The sequence below is a fragment of the Pinus tabuliformis genome, chromosome Q (assembly GCF_031772625.1).
Source record: "Pinus tabuliformis cultivar Carrire ecotype Pingquan chromosome Q, CPIR1, whole genome shotgun sequence".
In the NCBI taxonomy this organism is placed as follows: domain Eukaryota; kingdom Viridiplantae; phylum Streptophyta; class Pinopsida; order Pinales; family Pinaceae; genus Pinus; species Pinus tabuliformis.
The window spans coordinates 1,321,014,080-1,321,036,632 of record NC_142296.1 but is presented as its reverse complement, the minus strand read 5'-3'; the positions used below and the strand labels follow the sequence as shown (position 1 = coordinate 1,321,036,632).

General features: G+C 37.4%; 1 pseudogene; it reads left to right on the top strand.

The window, feature by feature from the left end:
- The window catches only part of LOC149224690 (phosphate metabolism protein 8-like), a 59,910-nt pseudogene extending 54,160 nt beyond the window's left edge, over positions 1-5,750 (top strand).
- Positions 5,751-22,553: the final 16,803 nt, after the last annotated feature.

Below are 22,553 nucleotides of genomic sequence, written 5' to 3'. Positions count from 1 at the left end.
TCTTTCTTAACCTTAACACCTTCCAAGAGAAGTCTAAGGGTCTTGAATTTGGACAAAAAATCTTCAATGCAAGAAAAATTATTGGGGTCCAATGTAAGCAACTCATTTTCAAGTTGATGGGCTCTAAGTTCATTTTTTATTCCAAAAACTTTAATAATCTGTTTCAATGCTTCATCAGGAGTATCAAGTTCTGCAATATGGAATCTAAGATCTGGAGAAATAGACATCCCTATCAACCCACGTGCTTGATCTTGCCTATTTTCCCATTTAGCTGCTTTATCTTCATCTTTCGGTTTGGTCTCTTGGCCTGAGGCTATTCTATAAAGACCTTTACTTCTAAGTAAATCCACAATGTAGGACCACCATTGGAAGTAGTTGGTGCTGTCAAGAATAACTTGGCATGGACTTTCCATTTTAACAAAAATTGAAGCTATAGATGCTGAAACTAAGTGTTCCAATGGAAAGAGCTTGAAAAATTAGGCTGGTTCAAAAAAACGGCTCTGAAAACGACTTCCGGATGAAGAAGTTATGGCTTTTTGAAAAAAAATTGATGAAGATGTCGACAAAGTGCGGGAATGTGCGGAAATGAAAAATCCGCCCTCACAAAAAGGAGACTTGAACTCAAGACCTATACTCCCATAAATTAGCTTTGGACCAAGTGAGCTATACAAAAAGTTTGAGAGAGAGAGAGAGAGGGGTTGAAGCTTTGGGTTGCATGCTTGCTTTGAGAAAGCTCTTTTTCCCTACAAAACAAAAAACACAAAACCCAACACGGACATAAAAAAAAAATGAACCTTGCAGCTCGAAGTTAGCTCTAGCCGGAAACTAAATATTTTCCTCAATGTTTCTGATTTTCCGAGATCACACTAAGGCGCAACGGAAAAGAGCATACGCATGAGAAAAATCCTTCCTTTCTGTTTCTGATTTGCCCAGATCGCACAGAGTCGCAGGGCAAAGAGCATATGCAGAAATGAAAGGTATAGATCCGGTAATAAAAAAGGCTAAATAAACCGAAAATGAAATAAACAGAGATAAAAATAACTGTAAACTGCAAATAAACACTTTATACCTCCAGATCTTAAAAATGGCGTAGCTAGGGCTACCAGAAACCTTTTCGTGTGAAACGAAAGGGGTTCCTCACTGGAACAGATGCTCCCAACACAATAGAGCAGTCCTCTCGGCCCGAAAGTAGTCAGAAATAGTAGATCTAGGAAACGACAGTCGGATGCAGTTCTACCGGCTTCAGATTTGGATCACCAACAGACGCGGCCCTCAAATAGCTCTGATACCATGTAGGAATTTACAGGGTAAGTTCCTCAGACAGAACACCAAAGGACACCGCTCACAAACAGATCACAGATCAATACACCAGTACTTTTGACGTGGTTAAAACCCCCAAAGAGGGAAACAGTCCACGGCCTGAGCCAACGCGGCCACTTCAGGCAATTTATTAATAAAAGAATGAAAATTTACATAAGCTTCTCTCATGGACGGTTACCCTACAAATGATCCTCCATGCTCTTTAAATAGAGATCATGGACCAATCGGGTGGTAAGCCACGGATCAAGTGTCGGTAATACCAAGGAGAGAATGAACCATCGGATCACTACATATCGTGATTGTCGGATTGTAAGCTACAAAATGTACATAGTAAAGAAACACACTTTACCTAACTCTATACTAGACCAAGTTATACTTAACTATTTCCCATGTGTCGGAATATCCTAACATTGATAAGAGTAAACCATTACTATTATTACTCATAGTAAGAATTAATGGTAGCTATCATCATGAAAAAATTGAGATAGCCAAAAAAAATTAATAGTGTAATTAAATTATGTTAGGAAAATTATTTTAAATTTAAATTAAATTTCTAATATAATATTACAATATATTAAAAGGAAATAAATATGTATTACAACAAATTACAATGTAGTTGAAGAAATTGAAGGTAGATGTTGAATCATATTAAATAATTTCTTAAATTCAAAAATTTTAATGTAGCGATAATTTTAATATGGTCAATAATAGAAATAATAAATTACAGATTATTGTAAAAATAATAGAATGAGTTCCATGTATTGATCCACCCTTTATTGTACAATTATAAATGAGTAGTTGTTAGTGTTGACAACTAGCAAAACCACATTATTAAATGTGGTTGATATACACAGTAAGCTACAACTTAATATATACTATATTATAAACTTATAATAATATTATAAGCTCACAAAAGATTAGAAAATGCAACATATTATTCATATTATAAACCCAAGGGGTTATAAAGCACAACCAAATAATAATTATATTATTAAACCCTATCATTATTATAAATCCAGGGTACTAATATTATTAACTCTTTGGAATTTATTGTGAGTATTAAAATGTTTAGATATTTGGAATTTATTGTGAGTATAATATTATTAACTCTTTGGAATTTATAGTGAGTATTAAAATGTTTAGATATTTGTTTTCAGATATTCTAATATGATCCCACATCCAGGGTACTAATATTATTAACTCTTTGGAATTTATTGTGAGTATTAAAATGTTTAGATATTTGTTTTTAGATATTCTAATATGATCCCACTGCAGCAGAGGGAGGTGCAAATGTTGGGGAATTCCTAAAACAAAAAATACTTGTGCCATTTTGTCTTCTTTTGAAGTTGAAAATTCTTCAGAAAAAGGCGAATTTCTCTATCTCGTAGTTGTTTAAACACTGGGACATAAATAGAAAATGATCTCTAAAATACTAAAGCATGGCACCAATATTTACTGGTCCATTTCAAATTGACATTGAGAAAATAACGTATTACTTTTGAGTACTTGGCAAAACTAACCCATAGAACTTGCTAGAATCCCTACAAACATATGATAAAATATTCAACATCACATCTATCAACATCAGGATCTCTAAAACACTAAATCATGGCACAAATATTTACTGGTCCATTTCAAATTGACATTGAGAAAATAATGTATTACTTTTCAGTACTTGGAAAAACTAACCCATAGAACTTGCTAGAATCCCTACAAACATATGATAAAATATTCAACATCAGATCTATCAACATCAACATCAGTCACGCCAACAAGAGGTATCTGTTTTTTTTTTCAAATTTCCATTCCAGATTGTGCAATGTATCCATCCTTTTTCATTCACTTCTTAGCCTCTCAACTTTGAACTTCATTTTCTGATTCAATAGTGTATCCATTCTTTTTCTACCTTTTCCTATTGTGCTAGAAAAGTTTTTTACTATTTCAGTAATTTGTCCATTCTTTTTGTTTACTAATTGAGCAATGTTTGATATTGTGGGAGCCTTTATCACTGTTGAGGGCAATACCACATTCACTAGGCACTAAAACAACCTCTCTGTTGTCTTTCTGAGGCTGGGAAAATTGAGCAATGTTTGATATTGTGGGAGCCTTTATCACTGTTGAGGGCAATACCACATTCACTAGGCATTAAAACAACCTCTTTCTGAGGCTGGGAAAATGCAGAGAGGTTGATCTTCATATTGGAAATTATAGAGCATACTATTTTTATTACTAACATTGGGTATGCTTTTCAAATTTTCAAGTCCAGGTTGGGTAAGAACTCAGATTCTGGATGGCAACCAAAGTCTAAAAACAGGGCACATAGGGAGATCCCAGGCATCAACAATATGGATGCTAAGACTCCAAAGATCCCTGGGTGGTGCTCACTCTGTGATGTTACCTGCAGCGCAAAGGAAGTTCTTCACAAACAATATGTGTTTGAGAAGAAGCACCAGTCCAGGTTAAAAAAATTGAAGGAAAAGGGTTCAGAAGATGTGGTAAAGCCACAGAAAAAGTAGCCACAAGGACTGGTGGGGTTGTGTTCTCTTTGTGAGGTTAGTTGTGGAAGCCTAGAAAATCTTCATGAGCTGCATATGTCAGGGAAAAGACACCTATCCATGTTAGGAATGGCAAAGACAAAGGAGCAGGAGACAGCAAATACTGGCAAAGACAATGTTCTTGGAAAAACAAAAGATGATTCAGTGAAGGAAGAAAGAGATATTCCATCCAAGAAACGCCACAAGTTACATAAAGGAGATGCTTCCCATGCCTAGCATATAGAGGATGGAAATTCTGAAGCCCATTTACCAGTCTATGGTGAGACAGAAAGTGTTGTTGGTCGCAAAGTTGAGGAAGAAGCTTTTGTCAAAGCTCAAGATGAAGGGGCAAATTAAATGTTCCAAGCTTTCAAGTGTTTTAGGTTTTGTTGACATTAGATTTCAAAATTTTCTTTAAGGTTTTGTGACAGTTGAGACACTTCACGATTGCAGAATGGAAATCCCTGGAGATTCATAAGAAATGTTTTTGAACATGCTGGAATTAAATATTACGTAGGTTGAATTTCAAAAATTTTGATGTGATTCATAAGAAATGTTTTTGAACACGCTGGAATTAAATATTGCGTATGGTAGGATTTAGAAAATTTTGATGTGATTTTGAACTTTTCATATGCAAACAGTTCTTAAGGTGGTTGTGATTATGAAAGAATTGATTAACCTCTTTGCAAGTTAATTGGTTTATCCTTTCAATGTTGAAAGGTTTTTAGAGAAGGTTCTCTGTAGCAAGGGGCCTTTGTAAAACTGAGGCACCTGCTGTCTTTCTGAGGCTGGGAAAATGCAATTGTCCCCATTCACATAGGAGGCAGGGCAACGCCGCCTACCCTTTCTCCTCGATTGATACCCATGACCTAAGAGACACGATGATTAGGGATCCCTACAGATAACCCATTATACTTGTGCCATTTTGTCTTCTTTTGAAGTTGAAAATTCTTTAGAGAAAGACGAATTTTTCTATCTCTTAGTTGTTTAAACATTGGGACATAAATAGAAAATGATATCTAAAACACTAAAGCATGGCACCAATATTTACTGGTCCATTTCAAATTGACATTGAAAAAATAATGTATAACTTTTCAGTACTTGGAAAAACTAACCCATAGCACTTGCTAGAATCCCTACAAACATATGATAAAATATTCAACATCAAATCTATCAACATCAGTCACGCCAACAAGAGGTATATGTTTTCTTTTTCAAATTTCCATTCCAGATTGTGCAATGTATCCATCGTTTTTCATTCACTTCTTAGCCTCTCAACTTTGAACTTTGTTTTCTGATTCAGTAGTGTATCCATTCTTTTTCTACCTTTTCTTATTGTGCCAGATTGTTTTTTTACTATTTCAGTAATTTGTCCATTCTTTTTGTTTACTAATTGAGCAATGTTTGATATTGTGGGAGCCTTTATCACTGTTGAGGGCAATACCCCATTCACTAGGCATTAAAACAACCTCTCTGCTGTCTTTCTGAGGCTAGGAAAATGCAGAGAGGTCGATCTTCATATTGGAAATTATAGAGCATACTATTTTTATTACTAACATTGGGTATGTTTTTTAGATTTTCAAGTCCAGGTTGGGTAAGAACTCAGATTCTGGATTGCAACCAAAGTCTAAAAACAAGGCACATAGGGAGATCCCAGGCATCAAAGATATGGATGCTAAGACTCCAAAGATCCCTGGGTGGTGCTCACTCTGTGATGTTACCTGTAGCACAAAGGAAGTTCTTCCCAAACAACATGTGTTTGGGAAGAAGCACCGATCCGGGTTAAAAAAGTTGAAGGAAAAGGGTTTAAAATATGTAGTAAAGCCACAGAAAAAGCAGCCACAAGGACTGGTGGGGTGGTGTTCTCTTTGTGAGGTTAACTGTGGAAGCCTATAAAATCTTCATGAGCTGCATATGTCAGGGAAAAAACACCTGTCCATGTTAGGAATGGCAAAGACAAAGGAGCAGGATACAGCAGAGACTGGCAAAGACAATGTTCTTGGAAAAAGAAAAGATGATTCAGTGAAGGAAGAAAGAGATATGTCATCCAAGAAACGCCACAAGTTACATAAAGGAGATGTTGCCCATGCCCAACTTATAGAGGATGGAAATTCTGAAGCCCATTTGTCGGTCTATAGTGAGACAAAAAGTGTTGTTGGTCGCAATGTTGACGAAGAAGCTTTTGTCAAAGCTCAAGATGAAGGGGCAGATTAAATGTTCCAAGCTTTCAACCCGTTGAGCGTAAAATGGTCTTTGTTTTAGGTTTTGTGGACATTAGATTTCAAAATTTTCTTTAAGGTTTTGTGACAGTTGAGACACTTCACGATTGCAGAACAGAAATCCCTAGAGATTCATAAGAAATGTTTTTTAACATGCTGGAATTAAATATTACATAGGGTTGAATTTTGAAAATTTTGATGTGATTCATAAGAAATGTTTTTGAACATGCTGGAATTAAATATTGTGTAGGGTAGGATTTAGAAAATTTTGATGTGATTTTGAACTTTCCATATGTAAACAATTCTTAAGGTGGTTGTGATTATGAAAGAAATTGATTAACCTCTTTGCAAGTTAATTGGTTTATCCTTTCGACATTGAAAGGTTTTTAGAGAAGGTTCTCTGTAGCAAGGGGCCTCTGTAAAACTGAGGCATCTGCTGTCTTTCTGAGGCTGGGAAAATGCAGTTGTCCCCATTCACATGGGAGGCACGGCAATGTCGCCTACCCTTTCTCCTCGATTGGTACCCATGACCTCAGAGACACGATGATTAGGGATCCCTATAGACAACCCATTACTGACAGAGAACCCACTTTGGGATTGTGGAAAACAAACTTGAAAGTTTGGAAGCCATGATGAAGAGAATCAGGATGTTGGCTCAAATCCTCCAGCAAAAACTGACGGTGAACATTAAAATGGGATTTGATTTTCTCCATGATGAAGAAATGACTCAAAAGTAACAGACCCGAGGCAATTACTCTACAAATGTCAACCAAAAACGAATGAAGAACATGCATCATAGAAATGACCAGATAGATAATCATAGCTCCATTCAATTGAAGCCATGTCAGTTGATACATTTGATTTCATAGAATATTTTGACAAAGGTGGGAAACAACAAATTACGTGGCTTTGGGAAACTGATAATAGACCATGCTTGGATGGTAGAAAAGGCATTTTACTACAACCAAACTCTACTCTCAAGCCTAAGATAATCACCAATCAATCTCAAGTATGGTATTTCTTACAATTCTTTTCAGCTATTACATTGAGGAGATCTGAACCACTTGCGGAGGGAACAACTCTCGATGTGACAAAAGGAAGTTTTTGTTTGTGAATAATATGGACAAGTAATCATGTGGAGGAGAGAAATCAAACACTGCTAGAATTAAAGCACTTCCATTTAGGCATACTTATTTAATGGGATAGGAGATTTCTCAAGATTTGTATATTTGGTAATGAGACCTTCATTATTCCAGGCATCGACAAGCATATCAATATACATAACAGAAAGAGAGCAACACTTCTCCTTTAGATTCTCCAGAGTGCCCACATAGGAACCCAAGGTAGCCACTTTCCCACTCCAGGAGTACTGCATATCATTTTAGGACATCATTGCTCCTCTTCAGTAGTCTTCCTACCCTAAGAGTGTTTGGTTTACCTTCTTATGCATCATGTACAGGTCCAGCCGTAGTGAATAAAATTTCTTAAGAGCACCAACCTTTTGATGAGCAGATTCCTAGAGATGAACAAATTGGGCTTCAAACAAACAGGAACATGCTTGCTTCCATACATAAGAAAATATGGATAACAATGATTTTTGAGTTGTACAAAAAATGGAGAAGCAATAATTGTTTTATCATTATCCATATTAGGTTTAACCTCTCATTGCTATTATAAGGTTTAACACTGAAATGATTATGCTATAATATGTCTAATTTTGAGTCTGAGTCAGTAAAGAAAAATGCTCAAATGTAACCATGTTCTCCTTCAGCAACCATGATGTCATGGTGACTTGGGAGCTCCACAAGCAATTTGTGAATTTCCAACCATTACATTAACCCACTTGCAACTTCTCTCGATAATTCTTTCCTCGCATCTCTATTAGATACTTAATAGACATTTTAACATGGGATAATGTCTAAAACACAGGGAGAACATCAAGGTCTACAATGGAATTTATTGTGAGTATTAAAATGTTTAGATATTTGTTTTCAGATATTCTAAGATGATCCCACTGCAGCAGAGTGAGGTACAAATGTTGGATAATTCCTAAAACAAAAAATACTTGTGCCATTTTGACTTATTTTGAAGTTGAAAATTCTTCAGAGAAAGATGAATTTCTCTATCTCGTAGTTGTTTAAACATTGGGACATAAATAGAAAATGATCTCTAAAACACTAAAGCATGGCACCAATATTACTGGTCCATTTCAAATTGACATTGAAAAAATAACGTATTACTTTTCAGTACTTGGCAAAACTAACCCATAGAACTTGCTAGAATCCCTACAAACATATGATAAAATATTCAACATCAGATCTATCAACATCGGTCACTCCAACAAGAGGTATCTGTTTTTTTTTTCAAATTTCCATTCCAGATTGTGCAATATATCCATCCTTTTTCATTCACTTATTAGCCTCTCAACTTTGAACTTTGTTTTCTGATTCAGTAGTGTATCCATTCTTTTTCTCAGTATACTTTATAGTCTTCTGTGCAACAAATTTTGCAAGTGCATAGACGTGTAGATTCATGTGTTGAATCCAGAAAAGTTCAGTTTATTAATGCGGATTAAGTTCTATTTTGTTGCAATTTTGATGTAATTCAGGAACAAGTGACGCAAAGAGGAAGAGCCACGAGGATCAACCAGCAGAGCAGGATGTTTCCACTTCCGGTGGTAAATGGTCTTCTATGCAAATTCCTCTGCCTAACCTTGATGGGAATATCTCTTCTCCAGGTACTGGTATTCAGTATACTTTACAGCGTCCCATGCAACAAATTCTGCAAATGCCTAGACCTGTAGATTCATGTGTTGGCTGCAGAAAAGTTGTTCAGTTTATTAATGTGGACTAAGATCCTTTTTATTGCAATTATGATGTAATACAGGAACAAATGATCGAAAGCGGAAGAGCCCCAAGGATCAACCAACAGAGCAGGATGTTTCCATTTCTGGTGGTAAATTGTCTTCTATGCAAATTCCTCTACCTAACCTTGATGGGAATATCTCTTCTCCAGGTATTGGTATTCAGTCTACTTTGCAGTGTCCCATGCAACAAATTCTGCAAGTGCCTAGGCCTGTAGATTCATGTGTTGGCTGCAGAAAAGTTGTTCAGTTTATTAATGTGGACTAAGATCCTTTTTATTGCAATTATGAAGTAATACAGGAACAAATGACCGAAAGCGGAAGAGCCCTCAGGATTAACCAACAGTGCAGGATGTTTCCATTTCTGGTGGTAAATTGTCTTCTATGCAAATTCCTCTACCCAACCTTGATAGAAATATCGCTTCTCCAGGTACTGGTGTTCAGTCTACTTTACAGTCTACCATGCAACAAATTCTGCAAATGCCTAGACCTGTAGATTCATGTGTTGGCTCCATCTCTTCTATCTCCTTAACAGATGTGCCTGTGACATGACCCCTTATGATGCCTCATCAATTAAGGATTGTTTATGGATATCAGTTGCTCAATTTCGTACTTGAATGGCCGCTTTCATATGGTATTCCTTTGGATATCTTGGAAAATCTAGGAACATCACCTATTCCATCACTTGATACCATATCTCAGTCATTGTCACCCAGTAACAATCCAATTTCGTCGACTATGATCCCAAATATGCAATTCTATGATGTCTTATATTTTGACCAATAGTTTAAGGAGAGAATTTTGATTTTGATTTTTGGTGTGATTGCTCTTTTGGAGTATCTTGTTTTCTCTTCAAGAATCAACTATTTTTACAATGTTGTTAGTCCCTTTACAATGTTACAAGTCTTTCCCCTTTCGGTTGTAAAGACTATGGTATTGTATTTTTGTTTTTTAGTTAATTAGTTACAAAAAATGATGTTATACCATTGTTTAAATTAAAGTTTTGTTGAAATCACATATTGCATTTCACATTATACCTTATGTTTAAGTCTGAGACTTTATTTAACCTCTTCCCAAGATAGATATCCAATTCTTCAACCCATATATCTTATGTTATAAGTTACATTTTGATTAACATTTTTTCACAAATAAACTAATGCTAGCATTAGTTTACTAACATTAAATGTTTTCATGAGTATCCCTCGAACTTGATCTTTCTTTGCACCATTTTAAACTTTCCACCACCTTGTAAGTTTTATGACTTCTAGACTTTGTTTTATAACATGAAAATGTTTGACAAGTGTTAGAAAATCCGAAAGACAAAAATATTTTTGCCTATAAATATTGGTACAAATTTAAGAATATTTCTATAATTCTGTTCGTTACAACATTTAGAAAAAGTGAATGGATATGTTGATATTTAGGTCATTAACGTAATGCACACACTACATGGATAATGGATTTTTGCACTTTATGCCTTACGGCGTTTCCTTTGCAACATCTAGTGCAAATGCTAGTATATTTTATCCTCATAAATAAATAAGAAATAATTTTAAAATTGTATTTTATACGAAGAATTTTTTTGAATTGCCTTTCTAAAAATGAAAAGGTAGAAAATATTCCATTTTTACTACCAAGATTCTCGTCCACTCTGATTTATTTATTGGCAAAGGAAATTCCAATGATTTATTTGTTCGTTATGGACCCACTTGAGCATACATTGATGTGAGGTGGGGTGAGGTTTGACTTTTCTTTTCCTACAGCCACTGGAGTTTTTCATATATTGAAAAGATATCACAGATATTGTAGAATTCGAAGATTGATTGGTCAAGTGGAAATGATGAGTGAGAATCACTTTACAAGATGCTCCAAGTCACGGCTTAGAGGGGTTTGTTTTAGTTTCTTCCATCGTTGGCCCAATGAATCACTCATCAAGCTAAAGTGCCCATTTCAGGACAACTTCAAATTCGAGCCTGCTAGAGTGTTTCCGGATAAGTCGCTAGTGGCAGGACCCTAGCTAGGGGATACTCTGGTGTAAGGACTCATCATAGATATTAGTTGGATCCAAAGAAAATTGTATCGAAGGCAGACAACACTTCAACGTGAGCATTCATGAGTGTAAGAGAGAAAATTTGGTTGTACCTTCCAAAAAATGGGATGCTACAAAAGAAAACCCTAAATATGAGGATCTATTAAAGTTGGATCATGGCTCAGATCCTTGAATGTTTTTATGCATTCAAAGATATTTTCACCCGTGGATTGAGATCTAATAGGCAAAGAGTCAGATATAATGGCATTCTTTCGCTCGCCATTACCCAGTTGAGCATGCTGCAAATCTTGGACCTCACCAACAATGCTTTCCACAACCATTGGAAATATCATGGCCCTAGTCCATCTCCAAGTCTCCTGCAATTCATTTTTTGGCAACATCCCCATGTCCCTCACCTCTCTATTGAATCTAGACCAGTTATCTCTCAATGACAATTCCCTGGAAGGCTTGATTCCTACAACACTTAATAATCTAACAAGCCTCATTCATCAAACTAATCTGCAACAACCTCAGCAACTAGTTCCACGTGTTAAGTTGGACGTTGAATTTCCTAGATGGGAGTGATGATCGAATCTCTGGGTCTGTTCCAACAGTACTACGACCATCTCTGGTGCAACTTACCTTGAGAAACAATGGCCTGAGTGCCGAACTGCGGTCGTCTTTGGTGCAGCTTACCTTGAGAAACAATGGGCAGAGCGCCGAACTATAGCTCAACGGGTGGAGATAAGCATGCTTTAATTATTATACTTGAGCCACAATAAACCACTGACACCTTTTCCATTGGTGTAGTTTGATCACCCAACCCTGAAATAGTTGATCCTCTCCTACGACAGATTTACTTCATTGCACCACTAGGGAGAACTCCTTTGTAAATATTGCAGAAACTGCCCTCTGCCCAAAATCTGTTGGTCCCTGGATCCACTAATGGACACCCGAAGCTACTTGTAAATGAATCTAAGGATTAAATTTCCTGCCCAACTCTTTAATTTGAAATATTAGGTGCCAAAATAACATCTGAAATTCTTGGCATGGGAGTGGCATTGAATGATTGTCTTATCCACTAGACATTCGTGAGTCAAAGTTGTCGAAGCGGACCTTCTATCCCACCTATGATGATACATAAAATTAATATATGTATGACCCATAAAATTAATATATGTGTGACCATCATAAAAAGACAACTAGACATTCACCGGTCACAATTGTTCTTAGGGTGTATTAATGGGCCTATAACATTGGAAATATTGGTTGTCAATCTCCTCTCTCTGACACAAAAACCCTCATATGCAACTCCAAAAAAAATACAAGACTCAAATCCCAATGAATGCCTCACTAAAACCCCCAACCCTAAAATTTATCATAAAACTAGAGGGGAATATGTTAATAAAATATCCTAACTAACTTTCCCTCCATGATAAATTCATTTACATTTAAATTCCCTTACATTTACATTTAACTATCAATTACATTTCATCTTCCAATTAAACCCAAGTGGCACTTGGATCCCAATGCACGCTGACACAAATAATTAGCTCATCTCAAGCTAGGTGTAGTCAGACATCCACACTCGCTTGTGTGGCCACTGCACAATCCCAATCCATCTTTAAATTCTAAACTAAAGGCTACTCCCTAACCTCTACTCTATTCTGCACTCCCTCTTTGCACACCTCTTCCTCTTTTTATGGGCGTCCTAGCCTCTTGCTCACAAGACCCCATCTCTCTTCTTCTTTATTCTACTTTGTTTCTTGTTATTCTGTCATTAAATACTGCAACTTGCATTGAGCTATTTGTTGTTATCCACTCTTCCACTATCTATGTCCATCATACCTACTCGGATTCTTTGTGTTTTATCACTCGTCGATGTTATTAGATTTCTTTGTTTATGTTGGGCTAGAGTCTTTTGCGACAAAACTCTATCTCTCTTGTCACGCCTTTTGTTATTTTCAGGCATCTGAAATGTGGTGTGTAAACTGGTATGCACAGAACCAGCTAGTAACACCTAGCTAGGGTCTTAATAAATATTTCCCATGTGCTCTGCCCCAAGTCTCATTTCCTTTTCTCATGTTTGCATGGGTCTCCACGAACTGACTAGTGTTACATAACAAAAACATAAAATTACAACGAAATGAAAATAGGTTGTTGCAACCAAATTTAAAATTTGTGGGCTCTTTGTGTTCTGGGTTGTAGTTCCCTCGACATAATTTGTTACCAAGTAAAAGAAGTTAACTCCTGTTACTCTACCCAACATATTCATAATCATTCGTTGCATAATTTCTAGTTGTTGAAAATTTTGGAGTAGTTGTGTTAGCACTCGAAGATCTGCCTTACATTTCTGAGATTCTCAATCTCCTGAAGCTCTTCAGTCTTCGACCTAGAGCCATAAGGTTCTAGAAAAATCATGGGATCTACTATCATGTGTCTCTCGTGTACCTAAAACTTGTATTTATTCATATTCATCTCGGAATTCAATTAATCTAGCACACATACACCTGAGCCTTCAGATCCTAGTGATGGGCTTTACTCATTTTTTTTCTTTTCCATAATTGAACAAGAGCGAGATGGATTGTAACTCCCACTACAACTTCTAGGAATTTGACTCTAAACCTTGTGCTGAGGTGTCGCGGATATCGACCTGGATTTGGTTCTGAGAAATAGTTTTGAACGTGGCCTTTGAATTGAAACAAATTATGACCACTCCACAGAGGTTTGTTGTGGACTTTTCTCCAACTGACGGGCTTCGACTTGGAGACCGAGTGTGGCTATGGTTATGAAAAAATTGCAACTACAGCCCCTTGACATGCTTCCTTTAGAGCCATATTCCTTTACACATATATATGACTGAGAAAATATGTATATATCATGGAACGCTTAGGCACTTGTAACATCATTGATTCATCGCATGTGATCCTGCCATGATGTCAATGCGAGTAGTCCACTGATAATAACTCAATCATCACAATGCCTTTGCAGTCGGCCATTATGTATGTCACCTCCACTGCTAAAGTGACTATAATGATCCACAAATAATGCTCCTCTCCCACCGTGGGCAAGGTCAACCCATGGACGATGGCCATTAATATCATATTCCTCACAACCTCGAATGGCATCCTTTGCATCACGTGCATTTTCAAACTCATTGAAACAGTAGTGAGGAGGTGAAAGGGGCTCCTCATTGGTGTGCATGGCGTACGGAAAATGGAGGTCCACAAGATCCTTGCCGCAACCTCTCCCCACCGTGGGGTCCCAAGCCGCACTATTTTGACTCTGCATTGTTCTGCACACTCATGTGTCAAGGATAGTCCCTAATGTTTAAATATGAGACTTATTAATTAACAATGTATTTACTAGAATAGTGCTTCAACATGAGCTAATATTCCCATTTAAAAGGGGAACATCAATTCTTGGTTTTATAATGTTGCCCCCTAATGGGTGTTCCTTAACCCTTAAACTCAAAACACAACTAGGTATATAGAGAATATAAATGTATAAAATTAAATACAAGAGCATTAAGATGAAATATCCAAATATACCTCTATATTATGATAATAAAAAGAAAGAAATAAAATTTCACTTGCCTCTTAAGGTGAGGTGACCTTTCACTATCCTCCTATATTTTTAAATAATTTCTTAATGGAAAAACCTAACTATTTGTTGTCTCACCATTCATTGGTAGGGAACAACTACCTAGTGGGCCTTATATAGTGAACCCCTTTCCATTAAATAACTAGCCACTAATATCTAATGAGCCTTATTTAAATAGGATAGTCACATACACCGATTGAATAACTCTTAGGTAACCTAACGTAGGGATATTAGGGTAGTATCCTAGCATGTCCTTGAATCCCATTCAAAGGCAGTAAAGTCATTACTGTCGGAGATTAAGAAATTGTTGTAAAATTGTTAACAGTTCCCATGTGGCATTATCAAGTTGCATATATTTCCACTAAATCAATACTTCTTGAACCATTCGCCAATATAATTAGGATCCTATAACATCAAATATTGTTTATGGTTGAAGCTAAATGGATCCTTTGTCATCACGCTCTAACAAGCAAGCTTGTACCTTGAACTTTGATCTCATAACCTTCTTTAGATAAGACATGTGAAATAGGTATGAATCTTGGAGTGGGACAAAAAAACCAACATATAGGCCACTTGTCCAATGTGTTGGATGATCATATAGGGTCCATAGAACTTTGGTTCTAATTTATAGGGTGTTTTTTCTTTGAGTGACCATTATTTATAAGATTGAAGGCAAATAAAGAGTTTATCCCTTTTATAAAACAATAATCAAAATGAAGTTTATTTATGTGTTATTTCATTCAATTTCAATGCATAACCAAATTATCCTTGAGATGTTAAGAATGGATTCTCCAGTGTGAACTACATTATCCACTTCCTGGACCTTGGGAGGGCTCAGTAAATAAGAAGTCATTGATAATGGGTTTTGGCCAGAAACAACATCATATGGAATCATTTTGGTATCTCCATGATAAGTTGTATTGAACCACCAAAATACAAGGGTAAATCATTGCAACCATTGGTGTGGCTTGTTAGAAGCATATAATTGAAAATAGGTTTCTAAGAACTTGTTGACCACTTTAGTTTGACCATCTATTTGGGGATGATACACAGTGCTCATGTTCAACTAGGCACCCTGGATTTTAAATATTTCTTACCATATTTTTCTTATGAAGGTAGTATCCTAATTTGATATGGAATTGGGCATGCCTTCTAACATAAAATTTTGATCTATTTGAGCAATCAAGGAGGGAAAAATGAGTGTGTTAAGGCACAAAAATGAGCATATTTGGAAAGATGGTTGACTACTACCATGATCACCAATCTATTACTTGCTCTTCGGAGTCCCACCATAAAATCCATATAGCTGTCAATCCATAGATGTGTTGGGGTCATTATTGGTTACAATTCCCTTGTTGTCTTTATTGTCTCACCCTTGTTTCCTTAGAAATTCATATGTTTCTACAAAATCTTGGATGTTTATTTGCATGCCCTCCCAAAAGAATGAGTACTTAACTCCTTCATAGGTTTTATGAAATGTACGGTGACCTATAATATGTGATGAATGTAATTCCTTTAAGACCCTTTGTTTTAAGGTACAACTCTTTTTTTAAATGTTCCCTTTATACCTAAATCTATCTTATTCCCATGTATACTCTTTATGAAGGTTGGAATACCCTTAAAGCCTTTGGATGAGTTAAGTTATAGTGTCATTTTCTGACCATTCCTGATCAAGCCAACCTATAATTGGTAAAGATAAGGAAAAGAAGGATCCATTCTCCTCAATTTGCCAAAATAAAGCATTAACTACCACATTTTATTTACCCTTCTTATAGATCATCCCATAATCATATTGTCATCTCATTGAGCCACTTAATCTCATAATTACACCTCATCATCTTAGTGACCCATTTATGTTTCTCTAGTGATGATAAGAGTTTTCTAGAAAATAGTTTAGACTATAATTGACATTCTTAATTTGGAAATGTTGCCCTATGAGATATGGACGCTAAGGTCTCACTACAATAAGGACGCCCATCATCTCTTTCTTATATATCGATTTACCCAAATTACAACTATGCAACTGCTTATTGATGAATGTCAAGGGACAACCTTCATACATCAAAACCACTCCAATACCTTAGCCTAAGGCATCACATTCTAGGACAAACGTCTTAATGAAATCCTGCATTCTTGTTACTAAAGTAATGCATGTGGTATCCTTTAAAATTGAAGAGGTTTTCTCTATTACCTCACACCATACAAATTCATTCCTTTTTAGCAATGATGTTAAGGGAGAAATAATCCTTCCATAGTTTTTTACAAAAAATCTATAGGAGCTAGTAAGCTCTAGGAACTCATGGAGGCTATTCAACATCTTGGGTCAGGGTCAATCTGTCATCACCAAAAATTTCTTGGGATCTACTTATAGTCCCTCCTAATTAACAATGTGACCCAAGTGTTCAACTTTTATATCTCCAAAAGAATGTTTGTAGCATTCATGAATAGTTAGTGGTCCCACATGAGTTTCAAGGCTCTATTGACATGCTTTATGTGGGAATCCTAAGTTTTGTTATGGATCAATATATCATCAAATATTATTAACACAAAATTGTTTAGGATGGGTCAAAAAAATTTGTTCGCAAGGCTCTAGAAGGTGGATGCAGCATTGTAGAGGCCAAAGGGCATCACTAAAAATTCATAATGTCCATCATGTGTGCAAAACATTATCTTCAAGGTGTTTTTCTCTTTCATTCGTATTTGATGGTACCTAGAACAAAGGTCATGTTTGATGAAATACTTGGCACGATGAAGTTCATTTAAGAGGTCATTGATAACTAGGACAATGAAGTTGTCTTTAAGTGTTGATTTATTGAAAACCCAAAAATTGGGACACATGCACCGATTACCATGACCACTAGTGATGAGTAAGGGCTAGTACTAGGATATATGAATCCATCCTCCAACAATTCCTAAATGACCTTTTCAATTTCATTCTTTTGTGCAAATGGGTGACTATAAGGATGGACATTTGGTTGGTAGCTACTGAAAATTAATGGAATACGATGGTCTTGTTCCCTTTGCAAAGGTGGTAAACCCTAGGCCATTTCAAATACTTTTTGACATTTAGAGAGGACCAAATAAAAATGAGTATGCATCTCCTATCATGAGGTGTTTGTGACTTGTGTGACATTGAACTATGCCATGATACCTAAGTGGCATTTCTTCAATAAATTCTCCATGTAATTGGAGGTGATCATTTCAAGCAAACTAAATGTAAGCCCTTTGAGGGTATGTTCGTTCCCTTCCTTAGTGAAGCTCATATAAATCCTTGAAATCCATGGTGATAGATACCAAAGTGTGTGACCATTCCACTCCTAGAACTACATTGCAACTACCCATTTCAATAAAAAACATGTTAGTATTGAGATGATAGTCACCCAATTGGATTTTCATGTTTTCACATCAACCTCCACATTTCATCATACCGCCTTTCACTATCATAATTTGAAAATTCGATATAGGATGGATACAACTATGAGTTTCTTTTTCCACTTTTAATTTCTCTAGGTCATATGCCACAGAGAGAGAAATAGTCTTCCATTTGGGTAACCCAACTTGAGAGTTTAGAACTATCATATTTGTTCATGTCAACCTTTGGAAAGTAATAACACAAATTATGATCATGAAAGTATGGGCGAGGCTTATTTATAAATACTGTGTGAGCGGCATGCACTTCATTTTCCTTAGTTGGATCAATCTGCGGATTTGATATATGGATACCTAAGTGGGTTCTTAACATTCCAACACATGCCTTGTTTGTCCATCATGTTGGATATCTCTTTGAGTGAAGATTCAATGCTTAAAAATCTAGGTTCAAGTTGTTGATTCTCAATGGGCTGGTTCTAGTTTTGGTTCTCCACGCTTTCCATGTTGTATGGACCATTAGATCACCTAAGATTTTTTCAAAGTGTTATCTCCAACTTTACTAACTATTATTAGTGGCTTGAAAGGAGTCGTTTTAGATATTCCATGAATGTTGCATTATCAAGTTGATCCGGACTTATGCAGGAATGCAACAAAATACAGATAAACACATAAACATAGAGATGCAGCAGAAATAAAACTTCATTTCATTAATATCAAAGAACTCAAATATGCTTACATCCATAAATGGAGATAAATTAGCTCGGGGGATGGTAGCTTATCTCTGAAAAGAGATGTGGCAACTACATGCCTCTGAAATGTGTTACAATGAGGCTCAAAGGCCTATTTATTATTGAGAAACAATGGAAAACCCTAAACATCCAAAAACCTAACCTTAGGAGATGAAGAGCCAAAATTGTGGGCCCAGTTTGGGTAGATAGATACATCAACCTCCCGGTGTCATAACTTTGGCCTACAATCTTCGTTTGGCTATCACAATAAATCGTTTCGAAGACCTCAAAGAGAAGGCCGAAAATAAACAATCATAAAGGTTTATGACTTTTTCAGTCTCTCTGTTTTCCCTAAAAACGTCTTTTAGTCCCTCAAAATGGCTCCAGAAGTTTAGGAACCGAAAAAAACTACCAAAAATAGTAAGTTGTGCTACAATTAAGGAAATTGAAAAGAAACAACAGTGGGGGTCCAAGTGGAATAGGCAGGTGGCCACCAATATCCACCTGGATTAGTCCTCCCCCCTTAGGAAGCAATGGTCCCCATTGCGTTGAGTGCTTCCATGAGATGGGGAAACTTTGAGCATGGTCCCCAGTGAGCCACTTGCCTTGGTGCAAGAGTTGGACAAATTGGACAACTCGATACAATTGGATCTTCTGTTGGTGAGTGTTCTTGATTTGCATGTCCATGATCCGATCAGTTGTGGCATGTTCCATGCAGTCTGGGTTTAACTTTGTTGGTGTGAGTTGTTCTACAATGTCTGATGTGTCCAATAATGGTGGAAAGTATGGTCAAAGGTGGTCCACATTGAACATTGGGTGTAAGCCAAGGAATGGTGGAATGTTGAGCTTGAAAGCATTGTCCCCTACAGCCTTAGTGATGGTGTAAGGCCCATATCGGAGTGGGCGAAGCTTGCAGTGAGGCCCAACAAGGCGCTCCTTATCCAAATGTAGCCAAACTTTGTCGTCGACCTAGAACTTGTGTGGCACCGATGCTAATCATGACGCTGCTTGTCCTTAGCATTGGCTCTATCCAATATGTCATGGATTTGCTGGTGGATGTGCTGAATACGCTCAATGAAGTTGTTAACACTGTCATCTTCGTATTGGACATGAGACGAATATGCCTGGGTAGTTGCAAATGGTATGGCCACATCAATTGGCATAATGGATGGAATCCCAACCCCACCTGAAATGACTTGTGGCCAGTTGAGCTATGTAGAGCTTTGTTGTAGTTGTGTTGGACATAGGGTAGGCTTTCATCCCATGTGTGTGGATGCTTTGAGTTGTACATACGTAGAATGTGTACGATCATCCTGTTGATGACCTTTGTTTGGCCATTAGTTTGGGGGTGGAAAGTCATGGACTTAGTGAGCTTGGTATCCAACATCGACCAGATACTTGACCAAAATGTACTTAGGAACTTGTTATCCCAGTCTGAGATAATGGACTATGGGATCCCAAAATGTACCCATACTCGTTCAAAGAAGAGCTTAGTAGTGGCTTCTGTTGTGATACTCTTCTTGCAGGCTGCCAGAATGGTCATCTTAGAGAATATGTCGATGACCACGAAAACAAAATCGTTGCCATGCTTAGTAGAAGGAAGGCCCGACATGTAATCCATGGAGATGGATTCCCAAGGTCGACTAGGAGTAGGCAGAGGAGTATATAGGCCTTGATTTTTGATGGTCGATTTTGCAATGGTGCAGGCAGTGCAGGATCTGATGTACTTCCCAACATCTTGTCGAAGGTTCAGCCAATAAAAATACTTCTGCAGCACTGCCACTATTTTCTCTACCCCAAAATGTCCAGCAACCCAACTGTAGTGCGCCTCCCAAATCATCTTGGCATGTTCACTTGAAGGAACACAGAGGTGTCCCAGATGGCATAACAGTGCATCCTAGAGGTGAAAATTTGGAACTTGCTTACCTTCCAGGAGCATCTGGTATGTGTTGTCGAATTCCGGATCGCTCTTGTAAATATGCGAACACCCCGCAGTCTCATGCCTGCAAGAGTCGAGCACAGTGGTCAGCGCCATGACCGGTGGTCGGTTGACGCAGTCTGCAACATTGTTGGTGCTACCCTTCTTGTACTTCATGTTCAAGTGGAATTGTTGCAACTATGTGGACCATTTCTTATGGCGATAATTCTATAACTTCCCTTGTGTCTACATGAACTGCAAGGGTCTGTGGTCTGTGTGGATGATCATTTTCTTCCCCATAATGTAATGCTTCCATTGTCGCAGGCCTGCACAATGGAATACATATATTTGTCATAGGTGAGATACTTTCGGACTGTGTCTAAAAGTGTCTCACTGTGATATGCCACTCGATGCCCCTGCTGACTAAGAACTGCACCAATAGCGTAGTCAGAGGCATCTATCTCGATCTCAAATGGTTGTTGCAGGCTTAGTAATGTGAGCACTAGTGCAGAGTAGAGGCAAATATTCAACTTGGAAAATACCATTTCTTGGGATTCATACCAAAATAATTTTGATTTCTCTCCTCCCTTGGTGACTTGACTCAAATGCCAAGTTATATGAGAGAACCCCAACATGAACCTACGGTAGAAGTTGGCAAGACCTAGAAATCTGCAGAGCTCTGTTAGAGTGGTTAGGGTTGGGCAATCCCAAATGACTTGTATCTTGTCTTGGTCCACATGCACACCCTAATCATCAATGATGTACCCCAAATATTGAACCTGGGTCATACCAAAAGTGTATTTCTCCAAATTGGCACACAACTTATGCTGCCATAGGGTTCGAAGGACCTGTCGAATATGGTGGAGGTGCTCTTCCCAACTCTGGCTAAAGATCATAATGTCATCCAAAGACACCACCATGAACGAGTTGATGAAGGGTCGCAAGATGTCTTCCATCAACCTCATGAAGGTTGTGGGGGCATTCGTCAACCCGAAAGGCATGACCAACCATTTGAAAAGGCCCTCCTTGGATTTGAAGGCAATGTTCCATGAGGGTCCAATCAGTAACTAGTGATAACCAGAGTTCAAGTCAATATTTCTAAAATATTTTACCCCCTTGAGCTGGTACAGAAGGTCATCAATCTGTGGGATTGAATACCTATTCTGGACAGTGATCTTGTTCAGCACCCGATATTCAATACAGATTCTCTAGGTCTCGTCCTTCTTCTGTACGAACATGGTCGGGCTCCCATAGGGTGATGAACTTGGCCTATTGTGCCCTTTCTGCAACAACTCCTAAATCGGCCTCTTGATTTCATCATTCTCTAGAATAGAGCATCGATAGATCGATCCATTAGGTAGCGGTGCGCCGGGGGTCAGATCAATGGAGTGCATGACCTAACAGTGTAGAGGTACCCCCATGGGTGAGGTGAAGATGTCCCTGTACTCCTCTACAACCTTGTCCATTTTCTATTGTCATGTGGAGGAGCCATAATATGTAATGGAGCAAATTAGTAATTTGTGCTAATTCCCCATTCAGAATAAAACCCAAGATGCTTATCATTTTCTTATCAAGTGCTTAAGGATTCACTATTTTTGTTTAATTAACCAATTCCCATGAGAGTTTCTTATGTAAATGTTATAAACAATTTAACATAAAACATATGTTGAACAACAACAAAGAACATCAAAATGCAACACACAACACAGAGATTTGATGAGTAATTCACCCCTCTTGGGCTACGTCTCCTTAGTCTAGCTTCCAATGCTTGGGCCTCTCTATTATGCTCAAAATTACAATAAAAGTGTGTTTACAATGCTCAAATGCCTCTAAAACCTGCCTCAATTAGTTCAGAATACTCAAAAATGGCTATCTAACCTCTTTTTGCATCCAATTTGGTGAAAAACTGAAGAAGTTACGACTTCCATCAGTCTTTCCACAATTTTCTCCTCCAAATCTGGCTTACTGCT